This window comes from Podarcis melisellensis, assembly GCF_964234715.1.
Source record: "Podarcis melisellensis genome assembly, chromosome: 2".
NCBI classification, from domain to species: Eukaryota; Metazoa; Chordata; class Lepidosauria; order Squamata; family Lacertidae; genus Podarcis; species Podarcis melisellensis.
In genome coordinates, this window is record NC_138529.1 from 99103213 (window position 1) to 99118254 (window position 15042).

Genomic DNA, 15042 nt, shown 5'->3' on the forward strand with positions numbered 1-15042 from the left:
CAGCTAATTTCCTTTGGCTGCTTCTGTATTAAATGTTTTGCATTGCAGGACAAGGGAGGAGCAACAAGCTACATTTTCCTAACCAGGAACAGTTATCCTTTCAGACCCAATGCTGCTGTCAAAATGAGCCCCACCCCCACTTGTAACCCTCTCCCTCACCTGTTTGAGCCTCTCTTTGGAGTGGACAAATAGTGCATGGGCAAACAATTTGGGTGGCTTCAAAAGGGGTTTGGGCAAATTCATGGAAGACAAGGCTATTGAGGATTATACAGTGGTACCTTGGGTTACGTGGGACGTGGGTGGCGCTGTGGGTTAAACCAAAGAGCCTAGGACTTGCCAATCAGAAGGTCGGCGGTTCAAATCCCTGTGACGGGGTGAGCTCCCGTTGCTCGGTCCCTGCTCCTGCCCACCTAGCAGTTCGAAAGCACGTCAAAGTGCAAGTAGATAAATAGGTACCACTCCGGCGGGAAGGTAAACGGTGTTTCCGTGTGCTGCTCTGGTTCGCCAGAAGCGGCTTAGTTATGCTGGCCACATGACCCGGAAGCTGTACACCAGCTCCCTGGCCAATAAAGCGAGATGAGCGCCGCAACCCCAGAGTCGGTCATGACTGGATCTAATGGTCAGGGGTCCCTTTACCTTTACCTTGGGTTACAAACACCTTGGGTTACAGATACTTCGGGTTACGGACTCTGCTAACCTGGAAGTAGTACCTCAGGTTAAGAACTTTACCTCAGGATGAGAACACAAATCATGCTCCGGCGGTGCGGCGGCAGTGGGAGGCCCCATTAGCTAAAGTGGTACCTCAGGTTAAGAACGGTTTCAGGTTAAGAATGGACCTCCAGAACAAATTACCGGTAAGTTCTTAACCAGAGGTGCCACTGTATTCTACTTCCACTGCTGGGCTACCAGGATCATTTTTACATTCCTTCTGAAAGTTAATAATGAGCGAGACAAACACAGCTTGCTAGGTAGAACATTTCACAAATGAGGAACCACCACCAAGAAGGCTCTGCCACAGATCAATGCCAACCAGGCAGCACCTAGTTTCAGCATCAACAACAAGGCTTGCCTTGCTGATCATAGGACTGGAGATGGTTGGTAATGGGGGAGGTGTTGTTTTCGGTGCTTATGTCCCAAATCATTTAGCACCTTGAATTGGGGCTGGTAGCTACTTTGCAGACGGTGCAGTGCCTTCAGGAATAGTAACATGCAGTCCCATTGGCCTCCCTCATTTATCAACCTAGCAGCCACATTCTGTACTAGCAGCAGCCCCTGAATAGTCTCCAAGGGCAGCCCCATGTTACAGTACATTGCAGTAGTGCAGATGGAAGATCACCAGAGCCTGGACCATTGAGACCCAATGCAGGAATAGCCATAGCTGGTGAACCAGTGAGAAATGTGGTTTATTTATGGGTCCATAGAATGCTTTTTCAACTTATACATGTGTGAACAAGTGAAGACAACCTAATACTTAATTTTGCTATCATGGCCTTAAAGTCTCAACAAAATACCTTTTTACTAGTACAACAGCAGCAGAAGCAGTAATAAAAATAGTAATGGGCCGCAGCATCAATCTCATGTACTTTTTTTCTCAAGGGGTTGACCTGAAAAGGTGTCCCAACGCCAACCGCAGAAGGAAATTCTTGAATTATTGGAATCAGAACATTTTTATTACAGACCAAATCCTTCGGAAAGGACCCATTCTGGACATAATTTTCTCATCAACAGGGAATACAAGGAACGGAATGTGTTTCTGGGTGCAGATGAGCACCCCAATGAGGGACGTTTGAATGCACTCAAGTGATTAATCAGATTCATCATCACCATAGCAACCTGAACAGCTGCAGCACTTAAAAACACTCATAAGGAAGCATACTTCTTTGCTGTACGCCCACAAGGCATCTATAGAGTAGAATTTCTCTCTGTGTCATCTCTGAACAGTGAGTGGTGGTACAATTCATGAGAAAGCTTAGGAGAGGACTTGGAAGCATCTCTAGAGGGGGAAAAAAAGTCAGCCACCATAATCTCTGGTTTTAAACACATTTTGTGAGCAACGCTGAAGATTCTCTTCTGCCTTATCTATGGATAAGAGGGAAAGTATTCCTTCTGTAAAATCAGGGAGGCAGGATATCCATGACCGAAAGCCCTCCAGAGGTAGAAAAGTTATGCAGATTTGCCAGCTGATGACCAGATCCAAATCCTATCATGCAATCAAATGGTATATTACTGTGTACTGAAGGGGTGGGATTCAATGCTAGAGTAGACCCACTGAACTTGGCAGGACTATGTTAGGCCTGTTCATTTTGATGGGGCTGCTCTAAGCAGGACTTAGCTGAATTCCACCCAGGAAGTTTGGGTAGCTTCCTTGAGTTCTTGGTAGGACTGTCAGACTTCTGCTAATGGCCCCAAAGGACACGGGTTCTACTCCTGGACAGAGAGCGCTGAGAAAGGTGTACAAAGTCGGTTGTGGGTCTGAGAACAGAGGCCCTGTGTACAAGGTAGGGTGGTCATCACCAAAAAAAGAGGACGAAAGAAGGCACAGACTTGCATGAAATTTGCATGTGCTAATTTATACATACAGATAAAATGTAGTAATAATTACTATAATTTAAATATAAATACACCTTGGGAATGCCAACAATTTAAGAAAGCCCAGAGTTATTATTATAATTTATTCATTTTTAAATGACTTTTAGAATGAGCCAAAATGTGGGAAAGGGTCCTACGACGACGATAAACTTTTATGTATGACACTGAACTTCTTCTTTTCATGTCTTTGGGAGTCATTTATGAACTGTTACTTCTGGAAAACGTTTCACCTAAACATAAAACAAATGGAACATGATGCTTTCCCACAAGATCTTGGCTCTTTCTAAAGAGCTTTTTAAAAATATAATTTGAAGGAACCTTCAAGTTTGTGAAATTGTTTCCAAAGTCTAATGTTGACTCTTTATTAGAGATGCATTTCAGAAACCTGACCTTGAGTACTGAAAAAAATCCAGCTCTGATGGGTTTAAGCTTCACATTTACCAAACTAAAGAAGTTAAGCTTCACCCTTATGATTTTTCTTTCAAGGGTCAGTGATCACAATCCATGGGATTGAAGGATTTGGGCTTTCTGGCCCAGATATACTATTTCACAAATGCCTTTGAAAATAATTTCATCACTCAGGACATCGTAGCTCTCCAGCTCATTCATATTTCTCCTCAGCAAAGGCTTCTCCTGCCCCAGGAAAGGCTGGATATAACAGGGCAGGGAGGGGGACCTCAGGCCCAGGAATCAAATGCGGCCCCCCAAGCCACTCAATCTGGCCCTTGGAATTCTCTCTGGCCACACCCCAGGTGGTTCCACTCATACATTTAAAGCGCTTGGCTTCCCCTAAAGTCACCTGGGAATGGTAGTTAAGCATGCTTGGAACTGTAGGTCTGTGAGGGAGGAAGCTACCATTCCCAGAATCCTTTGGGGGAAGCTACGTGCTTTAAATGTGAGTTGAACATGCTTTATGGTGTGGATCTGCCCCCCCGTCCACAGGGCATACCCATGACTGGCCCTGTTTCACAACCTCCTTTAGTGTTTTGGCCTGGCTGGAATGCATCCTTGAATACTTCTGAGAGGGTTTAACCCCATACAGAGCAGGCCACCTCCCATCCCTCTGGTTTAGGGAACCACCCACTAACAGTGCTTCAGTCTTGACTGGATTAAGCTTCATTTTATTGGTTCTCATGCATTTCTGAGGCAAGGCACAGGTCTATTTCATCCACTGCCTCATCTGCAGATGTCAAAGAGAAGTAGAGCTGCCCATACCAAGGATGTTGCTGAAAACGTACTCCAAAACTGAGGAGCCCCATCAGCGGTTTCTTGTAGATATCGAACAATATGGGCAATACAATTGAACCCTATGGAAATGCACACTGGAGTCTCCACAGAACTGAACAACAACAAGAAGAGTTTGGATTTGATATCCCACTTTATCACTACCCGAAGGAGTCTCAAAGCGGCTCACAACCTTCTTTCCCTTCCTCCCTCACAACAAACACTCTGTGAGGTGAGTGGGGCTGAGAGACTTCAGAGAAGTGTGATTAGCCCAAGGTCACCCAGCAGCTGCATGTGGAGGAGCAGGGAATCGAACCCAGTTCACCAGATTACGAGTCCACCGCTCTTAACCACTACACCACACTGGCTCTCGTCGACTGTCTCCCACGTACTACCCACAGAAAATGACCATCCAAATATGACTGGAAACCCCGCAGAGTGGTGTTGCCCACCCGCAACTTGAACAGTCACTCCAGCAAAATACCCTGGGTGATGGTATTGAAAGCCCCTGAGAGTTCAATGAGAATTAACAGGGATACCATCACCCCATCTCTCTCCTGATGCAGGTCATCGGACAATCAAAAACAGTAGTCTGGGAGGCCCAATGGATCTCTTAATCGAGGCAGTGAGCATCATAGAAGTGGATGCTTTATTTGTGCGTGCATTCCAGCAGACCTCTGCAGTCAACAAACTACACTCCACACATCCTTAAGTTTAAAATTCAGGTTGGCAGAGGGTCGCTGGACTGCATACGTCAGCTGAAAAACACCACCGCATGTCTACATCCCTGGCATGTCGCTCAGTGGATTGCAAGCGCTGTGTAAGAATAGCACGTCAGCACGGTGTCGTGAACCATGATGTTATGCTGGCATTGCAAGGGTATTACTTGATATGACAGGCGTGAGACATGCTTGCAAAAGCTCAGGACTCTGGAATGGCAGGCAGGTATTAAAATGCCATTCTAAGCTGAATTTGTATTACTAAATAATGCAGTATCTGGAGCCTGGTGTGGTGACTGGAATGCAAAGAGGCTCTGAGCAATGTTGAGTTTCTGCACCCTGGGCTTAAGAGTGCTATGTTTGTGGGACTCAATCTAATATGAATGCAATGTGCAAGGCATCGTCTGGGGGTGGGAAGACACTTCTGCATATAAAAAAATTAAAGAGTTTGGCATTCCACCCCAGCAGTATGTGTTGCCTTAATGCACAGCACACATCATCTGCAACTGCATAAATAAGAACATGGATTGTGCTTAGAAATTCATATATCTTGCTGAAATCAGGTGACGGCAGAGCACCATTTTGCAAATCATGTACCCATGTTATGTGATAGAATTGTAAAGTAAGATGGTTGTCTATTGTCCTACCAAGTGATAAGGAGAATCTTATCATCAACTGGGCTTTTCTGGATTTCAAACTAGGCTTAGAAGCGTGAGAAGTTCCTCCTCTCTGCTTTGCAGGACAATAACAGCCATGCAGACTGTAGTAAGCTGTTTCTTGGTAAATGGAAGTCTGGATTCACCTGTACTTGTCAATCCCTCTCCAGCTTAATCCTTAGCATGGAATTTGCCTTTTTCACGGCTGCCACCCACAGAGTTGATGATTTCATCCAACTCTCCATCATGGGCCCCAGATCTCTTTCAGAGATCCTGGCCATTTCAGATCCCACCAGCATATGTATGTGGAGTTAGGATTTGCCCGCCACTACCACCACCACAAGGGACACGGGTGGCGCTGTGGTCTAAACCACAGAGCCTAGGGCTTGCCGATCAGAAGGTTGGTGGTTCAAATCCCCATGACAGGGTGAGCTCCCGTTGCTCGGTCCCAGCTCCTGTCCACCTAACAGTTCGAAAGCACGTCAAAGTGTGAGTAGATAAATAGGTACCGCTCTGGTAGGAAGGTAAACGGTGTTTCCGTGCGCTGCTCTGGTTCGCCAGAAATGGCTTAGTCATGCTGGCCACATGACTTGGAAGCTGTCTGCAGACAAACACTGGCTCCCTCGGCCTATAGAGCGAGATGAGCACCGCAACCCCAGAGTCATCTGCGACTGGACCTAACGGTCAGGGGTATCATTACCTTTACCACCACCACAATGTGCATTACTTTGAACTACATTTGCCATTTTGTGGTCCATTTTCACCCAATTCAAAGAGATCCCTTTGGAGCCCTCTTCAGTCCCCACTTATGAACCCATTAGAAAGCACTGGTTCCAAACAGATCCTTTGGAAAGCCGCACTGTGCATTTTACCCTATTCTCCATTTCCCATTGATTAACTAGTTACTCATTCATAAGAGTTGTACTTATGCCAGAATGACCAAATTCACTCAGGAGCCTTTGCTGAGGGACTTTATCAAACGCTTGTTAAAAAACAAAGTATATACTATCGACTGGTTCATCCCTGTCTCTGTTGGTTGGACTTCCAAATAATTCTTTTTAAAAAGTGAGACAGGGCTTCCCTTTGCCAAAACCATGGTAATTCTTCTTCAGCAAGGTTTCTTCTTCCTATATTTCATCATTCTTCCTTTACATCTAATATTTATTACATTTATTATATATCTGGGATAGAAGCTAGGCTAACAGGCAGGTAATTTCCTGGACCCCAACCTTAATTAATTATTGTGATTTGGCTGCCTAATACTCCTTTTGGCTGCTTTTCAGCCCTCTGGCAGGAAGGCAAATTTTAGTGACAAGTTGCATATTTTTATTTGAAGATCAACAATTCCACATTTGAGTTTCTGAAGAGCCAAAAGTGGGGGAAGGCCAGGACTTCCTTTTCCTTCAATCTCTCTTCAGAAATCTGAATTGATCACTTTCAGAAGTGTGTTGAAAACAGACCAAAGGCCACATAAAATTGCACCAAGAGGATTAGAGCTTGCCCATCCCTGAATTAGACTACACAGCCCTACACCCGTTTTTCAGCACAGAGGGCTCCAATTCCCTTAGACTGCAGGGGTGACCAACTCCTAAGAGACTGCAATCTACTCTCAGTGTTAAAATCTACTCTCAGTGTTAAAAACTGGCAGTGATCTACCCCCTTTGGGGGTCTTCAGGTCTAAATTGTGTAGTTTTTTTTTAGGAAGGAGGAAATCCAGTGATCTACCAGTGATCTACTGCAGGCGTCCAATGATCTACCAGTAGATCACGATCTACCTGTTGGACGTGCCTGCTAGAGCTTTCTGGCAATAGCTTTCAAACACCTAAAAATTGCACGAAGGACAGGATGTTGGCCTGGCACTGAAAAAAGCAACAAGCAACTTGAGAATGAGGCTTCTTTGGTCTGGCAAATGAAATTCAGCCATTATTATTTCATGGTTCACTCCACCAAGGTGGAGGCATCAATCAATAGTATTGACTTGGCGAAGTTCGGAGGATGAAATTTAATTTTGTTGCAGGAGGTGGTGGGGCCAGGGCTAAGGAGAGAGAAAGCTTTCCAATCACATATTTAGGAGCGTGCTGGATGAAAGCAGTACTCTCCTGGATACGTTATGGGAAAACATTCAGCATCGGAGAAATGCAGTGTTTGTGGCAAGGAATACACTTAATTAGATTCATCTATAAGGCTCAGCAGCTGTTCTGCAGACAAGCAGAAATCTTTGTGATTTCTTCTGGCTCTATGGAGACACTGAGATTGGTTTCTCCTCCCTCTTGCTGGCCCCAGCTGAAGATACATCTCTTTGTACAAATGATCATTATCTGTTGCTGGGTTTCAGACAAGATGGGATACAGTCCCCCCACCCCCACCCTCAACACAGCAAATATTTTTGCATTTGTTATTTCGGCCTTCTTGCCTCAGCTTTTGCTCTTGGAAACCCTGGCTAGCTCTTTCTGCAAAAGATTGGCTGGTCGCCTGACACAGCATGTATTAGTTATGAAGTTTAAAAAAACCACATATCCATATCTTGAGGATGTTCTTCTCTCCTCGAGTAGGAAAAAGGTAGAATTTGTTTTCCTACTTTTAAATAAACACAGGAAGATGGGGTTTTTTTAGAAACCACATACACAAACAACATCAACAACTGTTGTTGTTGAGACCTCCGGGTATAGGGCGGTATATAAGTTCAATTAACAACAACAACAACTGTAAGATCTAAACTATGCTAAATGAAAAACTCCCTCCTTGATTCTCAGAGACGTGTGGACTGATTCATTCAGTTGCTTTCCATTCTTAGGACCTTTCTGAGACTTGAGATAGATGATGGCGAGGGACCACTTTTCAGGGCACAAACCCATATTCCTTTTGTTCCACTGCTTCCTGAGCTTAACAGAGTTTCAGATACACAAACCATGTGCACCAATCCCTCTTTCAATCCCTCTTCAATCATTTTAAGAAAAGGGTTAGATCCATAGATCTAGGCACACCCTAAAGTTGTAGAACAACAACAGGGATCATGTCAAGGAGGAGAGCAGGAATCTGTCTCCCTTAGCTGCCACGCGGGAAAGAGGCAGCTGGGGAGAAACAAAGGCAGAATGAGGAGTGAGGGAAGCAGACAGAGAGAAACACAGAAAGAAGAAAAAGATTCCTCCTCCCACCACTGGAGCCACTTCTACAGACACAGGCAGAAGCTGCAGGACCATTTGAGACTTCTTCTTCTGCCTGCATCTGTTTTTGTTTCATGCATCTGTCTCCCTCTGAGCTCTGCTGGCCACCTTTTGTGGAGAAAGACCTGTGGGGTGAGGGGCTGTTTTGTGGGCATGCCTTCGGCCCTCCAAAACTGCCCTACGTCTGGTCAGCTTGGTACAGCTCTTTTTCTCTGCAGGAAAAGCTCCCATTTGGGCTCCTTAAACTCTTGGTTGTTGTCGTTTTGTTGGCTTTCTTCCTCTTTACCCCTTCCTTGTCATTATTAGTTTGTCTCGTCATCCCCCCACTTCTTCCTCCTTGAAATAAATAAATTCCCTGGATGCACACACACCCTTATGAAATGTACTGTGCATGTCTACAGCTGGGTCATCAATCTTCAGTCTGATTTACTATAGAAACCCTCTGTAGGTATTCTATAACAATAAAAATGAATGCGTGGAACAGGGAATTGGGGTTATGCCCACAAACATCCACTTTCAGGGACCTGCATGTATTTCAAGATCCCACCTGCACAGGAGCTTATGGGCTAAGCTTCCCACCTTCTCCTTATTTCAAGGAATGGTTCCTTATCTATAAAGCAGAATAACTGCAACTCTCCTCCACAACTTTTAATAAATTGCAATGCTACTTGCCTAGGAGTAAGTCCTTTTGTACTCCAGTGGGACTTACTTTCAAGTTAGAGATGGGGAAGAAATTCAATTCAGCCTGCATTTAAAGGCAAATCTGCCTGATTTGCACTTTCTGAAACAGTAGGCAAAACGAAAAAAAGCCATTCTTCGAAATTCATCTCTGAATTTTGTGATACAGTTCTCCAGCCAAGTCCTGGTTACAAAAATGCATATGATAAGGTAAAGTGTGCGTTAAAATGCACTTGTTCATGAAAATAGTATTCAAAGGGCATTAAATTAGGGGGGAGAGAGAGTTAAAATTACATACCAGTTTGCACTAAACTGTTGATTTTCATAAGGACTTTTTTTTTTAAGCAAACTGATGTGGAAATGTGAAGAAGTGGAACTTAAGATTGGAAAAATGAGAAAATGGGAGAAGCAGAAACAGATATTTGTTCATCCCTAGTTGCAAGCTGTGGGCAGATACCAGGTAAGGAGCAGCGTTGATGGAAAACACAACTCTATGAAGGCCAGTCAATAACTATTCAGTGCATTCAGAACCTTAACCTTATTCATCAGTTGTTTTCCATCATGGCTTATATGCAAAATCTGTTCTGAATGCTTCTCTTTAATTTAAAAGGAGGGGGACGAGCTGTTTGAAGCAGACAATCACTCCTACTGTTGTTTGCAAAAAAGATTCTAGTTTTGAAGGCTTACGGGAAAGGTTCGTTTTTACTACAAGCTTGAGATTCCACTTTCTTGGAGTTCATTGGCACAGCTTGGTCGTTTTAAGAGCCAGAGCAAATATTTCTTTGGGCATCTACTTACATTGAGTATGTTTTCGATCGCGCATAAGAGAATTAAGAGGAGGAAGCTGTAGAGGAAAGGAACAGAGTTTTCAGAACAAAACCAAACAAAGTCTTACCTATGGGGATATGAGATTTAAGATTCCCCCCCCCCAAAAAAAAAGGATGATGGGGCACAGAAGTAGGGGAAAGAAGCTCTACTTTAAAGTTACAAAATCTATAGTCCAATTCAAAACAGAGATTGCTGTCTAGAGCAGAGCACACAGACATCCTACCCCATTGCAGGTAAGAAGAAAAGTGCAGGGACAGGAAGAAGAAGATTAAGTTTCTATTGTTCCCCTTCCCACCAGACAGGTTTAGAGGATATGACATCATAGAGTTCCCTGTTTGTGATTTTCTAGCAATCATGCATTTGTGATTTGACTGCAGATCCTCACACACTGCTGATCTGATCCAGCAGGCTCTGATTGTGTATGTTATGCTTTTCTGGGACAAGGAAGTAGACTCTGGAGTCTCTAGCATTATGTGGAAACACATCCAAGATTATCCAAGACAGCACAATATCATCCTGGCATTGTGACATCATCGTGCAGCACGATGCTGCTCTGAGATAATTGAATGATGGCAATATATCTAACATGATGTCTTCGCTAATACAAAGCACCTTCCAAGCAATTCATGCTGGAAACCTTTGCCTCATTTTTCATGAGTGCTGCTTACCTAGGTCACCCTTCTCAAAACAATATTTGAGCACAGATACTCTCAAAAATTCACATTTCTCTCAATTTTGCGATTCGGTTATGTAACCAAAAGGATGTGTGCAGAAGTGTGCATGTCAGGGAAGAAGTGTGCATACAAATACAATTACTGGTGCAGATAATGTACAGAAATGCACATTATATTTGGGGAAATTACATACCAGAAGTTATGCAAAGCAAAATTCTAATGAATTTTTGCAAGAACTTTTAAAAAAGAATAATAATAAAGAAATGGGCAAAATGATGTGGAAATGAGATGAACTATATGCAGTTATGATGGGGAGGGGTGGAATCTGAGAGAAACTTTATTCCGCAGATTTGCCCATCCCTAGTGGCAGCTCAGGGAATTATCCTGATCAGCTTACCCTGCACCAAACACATTCAGGCTGCCATCTTATATACACTTACCTGGACGCAAGTCCCATTTAACCCAATGAGACTTTTCCCCCCTTTGGTTATGTATGAGGTGCTGCTGTTAGACCCATAAAAAACAACAACAGTAACCCCTACAGAAACCTCCTGTTTAAATCAGACAGTAGCAAACTGGGATTGCTTTTGCGCTGTATGAAATCAGAACATCAGGCAGGCATAGACAACACACACCTGTCAACTCAGCGCAGCAACTGCTCCCATTCATATGGCAGGGCACAATAGCTACGTAGTGCAGAAGGAACAGCCAAAAGCATCTCAACAGCTCACCAAGGCCCCAGGGGGGCTGTCAGCTCCTGCAGCTGGGTATCTGTCCAACTCCCCCCCCCCTCTGCATTTCAGTTGTCATCATCAGCCGGCACAGTGCCGGAGGAGCCAAGCGCTGCCTACAAAACGCATTATTGCTCTATGATCAGGCTGTCTCCTCTGCGGATGGGAGTGGGTGGAGGGACAGTGGAGAGATCTTTGTTCATCCTAGGCCGGCATGTCATCTGTCAGAGTCATACAATGCACCACTGTGCCTGCATTTCCCCCATGAAGCAGTGTTCTTCTTGCCTTGATTGTCAATTTGATAAACTGCAGTTGTCGCAGGCACGGTTCACCTACGAGTGGTTCGACAAGCAATCCCGCTTCATAGGGAACTCTGGGAATTGTAGCTCTAGGAGGGGGATAAAAGGTTTCCTAATGATTCTCAGCACCCTTAACAAACTACAGCTCCCAGAATTCTTTGGCTGAGGGAGCCATGACTGTTTAAAGCGGTATCAAAGTGCTGAAATTTGTGATGTGAATGTGGCCTTATACTTCAAGACCACTGCTTGGCAATCTAAAGATCTCATTGCTCTTTCAAGGTTTGAAAGTACCGTACTTTTCCGTGTATAAGACGAGGTATTTTTACTTTAAAACTATGTTAAAAATGGGGGGGAGGTCGTCTTATACACGGATAGTGGGGGGTGGGATGGGTGATTGGTTGCAGCTGCGAGCAGGAGCTTGTCTTCGGTGATTTGGTGGGTGATTGGTGGCTGCGTCAAGGGCTGCTTTGGATTGGCAGCTGCTGCACTAATTTGGCTGGTGATTGGTGGCTGTGGCAAGGGCTGCTGTGGATTGGCTGCCACTGCGGCAATTGGGCATGTGATCGCCAGGTCTGTTGGCGAGCAGACAGACACATGGCGGCCTTGGCTTTCAGCATTCCCCCCCAAAAAAACACACACCTGAACAACTCTGGGCCATTTCCCCCCAAATATAGGAGTTGTTTTATACATGGAGGCATTATACACAGAAAAATATGGTATTTATTTAAAATAATCTATATTGTTTAGATAGCTACAGTATTTGGACATATGGACTGCTTATGTTAACATCTGTGTTAGAATTGATGGATTCTTTTCATTGGCAATGTGAGCTGCTGATGTTTCTTTTGTCTTTTTGTTATATTTTTTTATGTATGCACCCACCAAGGAAAAAAAGGAAAATAAAGAAAAATGCCTTAAGCCATAAGGTATTGGACCATTTATCCAAGAAAATATGCAAATATATACTGGAAGTTTTATGGGAAATGTTACACTCGGAATTGGCCACCAAAATGTAAAGAGCATAATTCGGTACCATGTCTTTGTCCAAGCAAGTTCCAGGTTGTCAATCAAGACTGAAAAGTAGATTATCAGCGATGTTCAATCAATGGAAACCCATCAGTGAGGGACAAAGCAGAAGCAAAAAAACGAAAGTGTTTAGAGTTAATTGCCAGTCCCAAACAGGAAACATGAGGACTAGTTACAAAAGAGACGGGTCATCAATTGAAATGGACCATGGGGGTTAATTACATGGATTTCCACTATGCTGTTAAAACGTGGCATACCTGAGATAGGCAAGTGGATCAACAGCTAGACAAAACAACAAGCATAAACTAAGTAGACTGAAAAGGGAATAGAACTTCATTTCTAACCACCTAAGAAGGAATTGTATTTTTTAAAAAGAGGATTTTGCTGCCACATCTGTATTTTTAAAGAGATGAGCGTCTAATTCAAATGTACACATTCCTTTCTCTTCATGGTTCACGTATGCATCTTTTAACTGGGTTTTCCTGCTCCTCCTCTTCCTCCTCCTCCTCCAGAGTAAGTGTGGGTCGCCATCACATATCACTACCTCTGGGGCCTTTTTACTCTAAAGCTTAGAACAAACACAGCCAGCACTGCATTTTCTTAGCTCACATCCACAGCATACATTTAAAGCACAGGACTTCCCCCAAATAATTCTGGGAGCTGCAGTTTGTTAAGGATCCTGGGAATTGTAACTCTGATGGGGGGGGGGAACAACAGTTCTCAGGATTCTTTGGAGGAAATAATAATAATAATAATAATAATAATAATAATAATAATAATAATAATAATAAAATAATAATAATAATAATAATAATAATAATAATAATAATAATAATAATAATAACAACATAATAATAATAATAATAATAATAATAATAATAATAATAATAATAAAAAATTTTTATTTATATCCCGCCCTCCCCAGCTGAAGCCGGGCTCAGAGCGGCTAACAACAGTAAAATGATACAACATTCATTATAAAATCAGTTCAAATCAGATTAATGGCAACCACTGGGCTAGAGTTCTGTGAGGATTGCCAAAGGAGGGGGTCATGTGCTTTAAAGATAACTGTGTGGATGTAACCTTAGAAATAGTTTAAAAAGTAAGGAACCACCAGGAAAGACTGGGCTGTCAGGAGCTAGAATCAGGAGTAGGTCAGCAATAAAACATCCGGTGTCAGGGTTTTTTTCCAGATAAACCAAAACAGCGCAGGCCTAGTGATCACAGCTAGTCATCCCATTAGGTCTTGCCCCAACGAGGCAATTATGAGGGCTGAAGGTCCCTGCCTTCTCAACGCTCTCCAAGACTCTTCTCCTGGGTCCTTCCCCAGCAGCCTGTCGTGTCTCTCTTTGCTCCATCCTCTTCATCCCTCGTTGTGTTCTGGGAGTCCAGGAGGGAGGAAAGCTGGTCACAGCAGGAGGGGGAGACTCCCTGGATTCTTCTGCAGCCTGCCTCATCTCTGCCTCTTGACTCTCCTCTGCCTCTGCTTCTGGACTGCTTTCTGCCCCAGCCTCTTCCTGCTCACTAAACCTTGTTGCCTCTTCAGCTTCCGACACCTCTTCCTCCCAGTCTTCTCCCTCTGACCACTCACTGCCGTCCCACCACCAATCCCCTGGCTCTGAGCCTTCTTCCCTTGGGGATTCCACAGACAATGCCTTCCACTACTGCTCTGTATCCAGCCAGTCCATGACATGCACCACCTCATTAACAAACAAAGAACTCTGCATAAATTGGAGCAGACCTTGCTTGGCAAAGTTCGTAGGCATGTGATCCAATCTGCACTTCTATGTTCTGATCTAAGCATGGACCAGGAAGGTTCTCATCAACCAAAATTCTCCCCCATCCCTTATCTCATTTACATGTAAACAAAGAAACCCCAGAAGGGACAGTATTAAACCAAGGAAAAGGCCTTGCCCTCAAAAAGTTACTTTATTGTGGTTGGCCATTTTTGTAGTACCCATGTTGAGGAGGATCATTGCGGGTATGCTTACTCATTTGCCCTCAATTCACTATTGCTGCAGGTACATCCATTCATTGTAGCAAAGAGCCGCGATACAACATCAAGTTGCGCTGAATTTAAAAGGCCGCATTATAGCCGTTATCACAGTATTGTATGCTGCAGCTGTTCTCCGGAGATTAGCATACGCATTTGGATAATGTGATAAAAGACCAGACCTAAATAGAATTCATGTAGCACTTCTCTGCAGAGGCACACGTCTTCCTGGCATGAGGTGAGGAGGAGTTTGAATGCGCTCTTTGTAGGAAGAGAGAACAAGAACAGCAGAATCCTCCAGAGAGGCCTTGGATTTGGAAGGGAACCTGATCACAGGTAACTAGAAAAGATGGGAGGAAATGATGCTTGTCCTTTATTCCCTCTCCTCAGCAAAGACAAAAAAACCAAGCAGTGCCCTGCAAAAGCGGTTTCTCCAGGGTCAAAATTGGCACTAAGCTGCC

The 15042-nt window shown here is 43.9% G+C and overlaps 1 protein-coding gene across 1 annotated transcript in view; it reads right to left on the bottom strand.

Annotated features, from left to right (window-relative positions):
- Window positions 1-305: 305 nt before the first annotated feature.
- Window positions 306-15042, bottom strand: part of LOC309365078 (uncharacterized protein C3orf49) — a 160329-nt gene continuing 145592 nt past the window's right edge. Inside the window, exon 6 of the transcript XR_014165917.1 lies at window positions 306-642. The gene's annotated coding sequence lies outside the window, so the exon portion shown is untranslated. The remainder of the gene's footprint in view (window positions 643-15042) is intronic.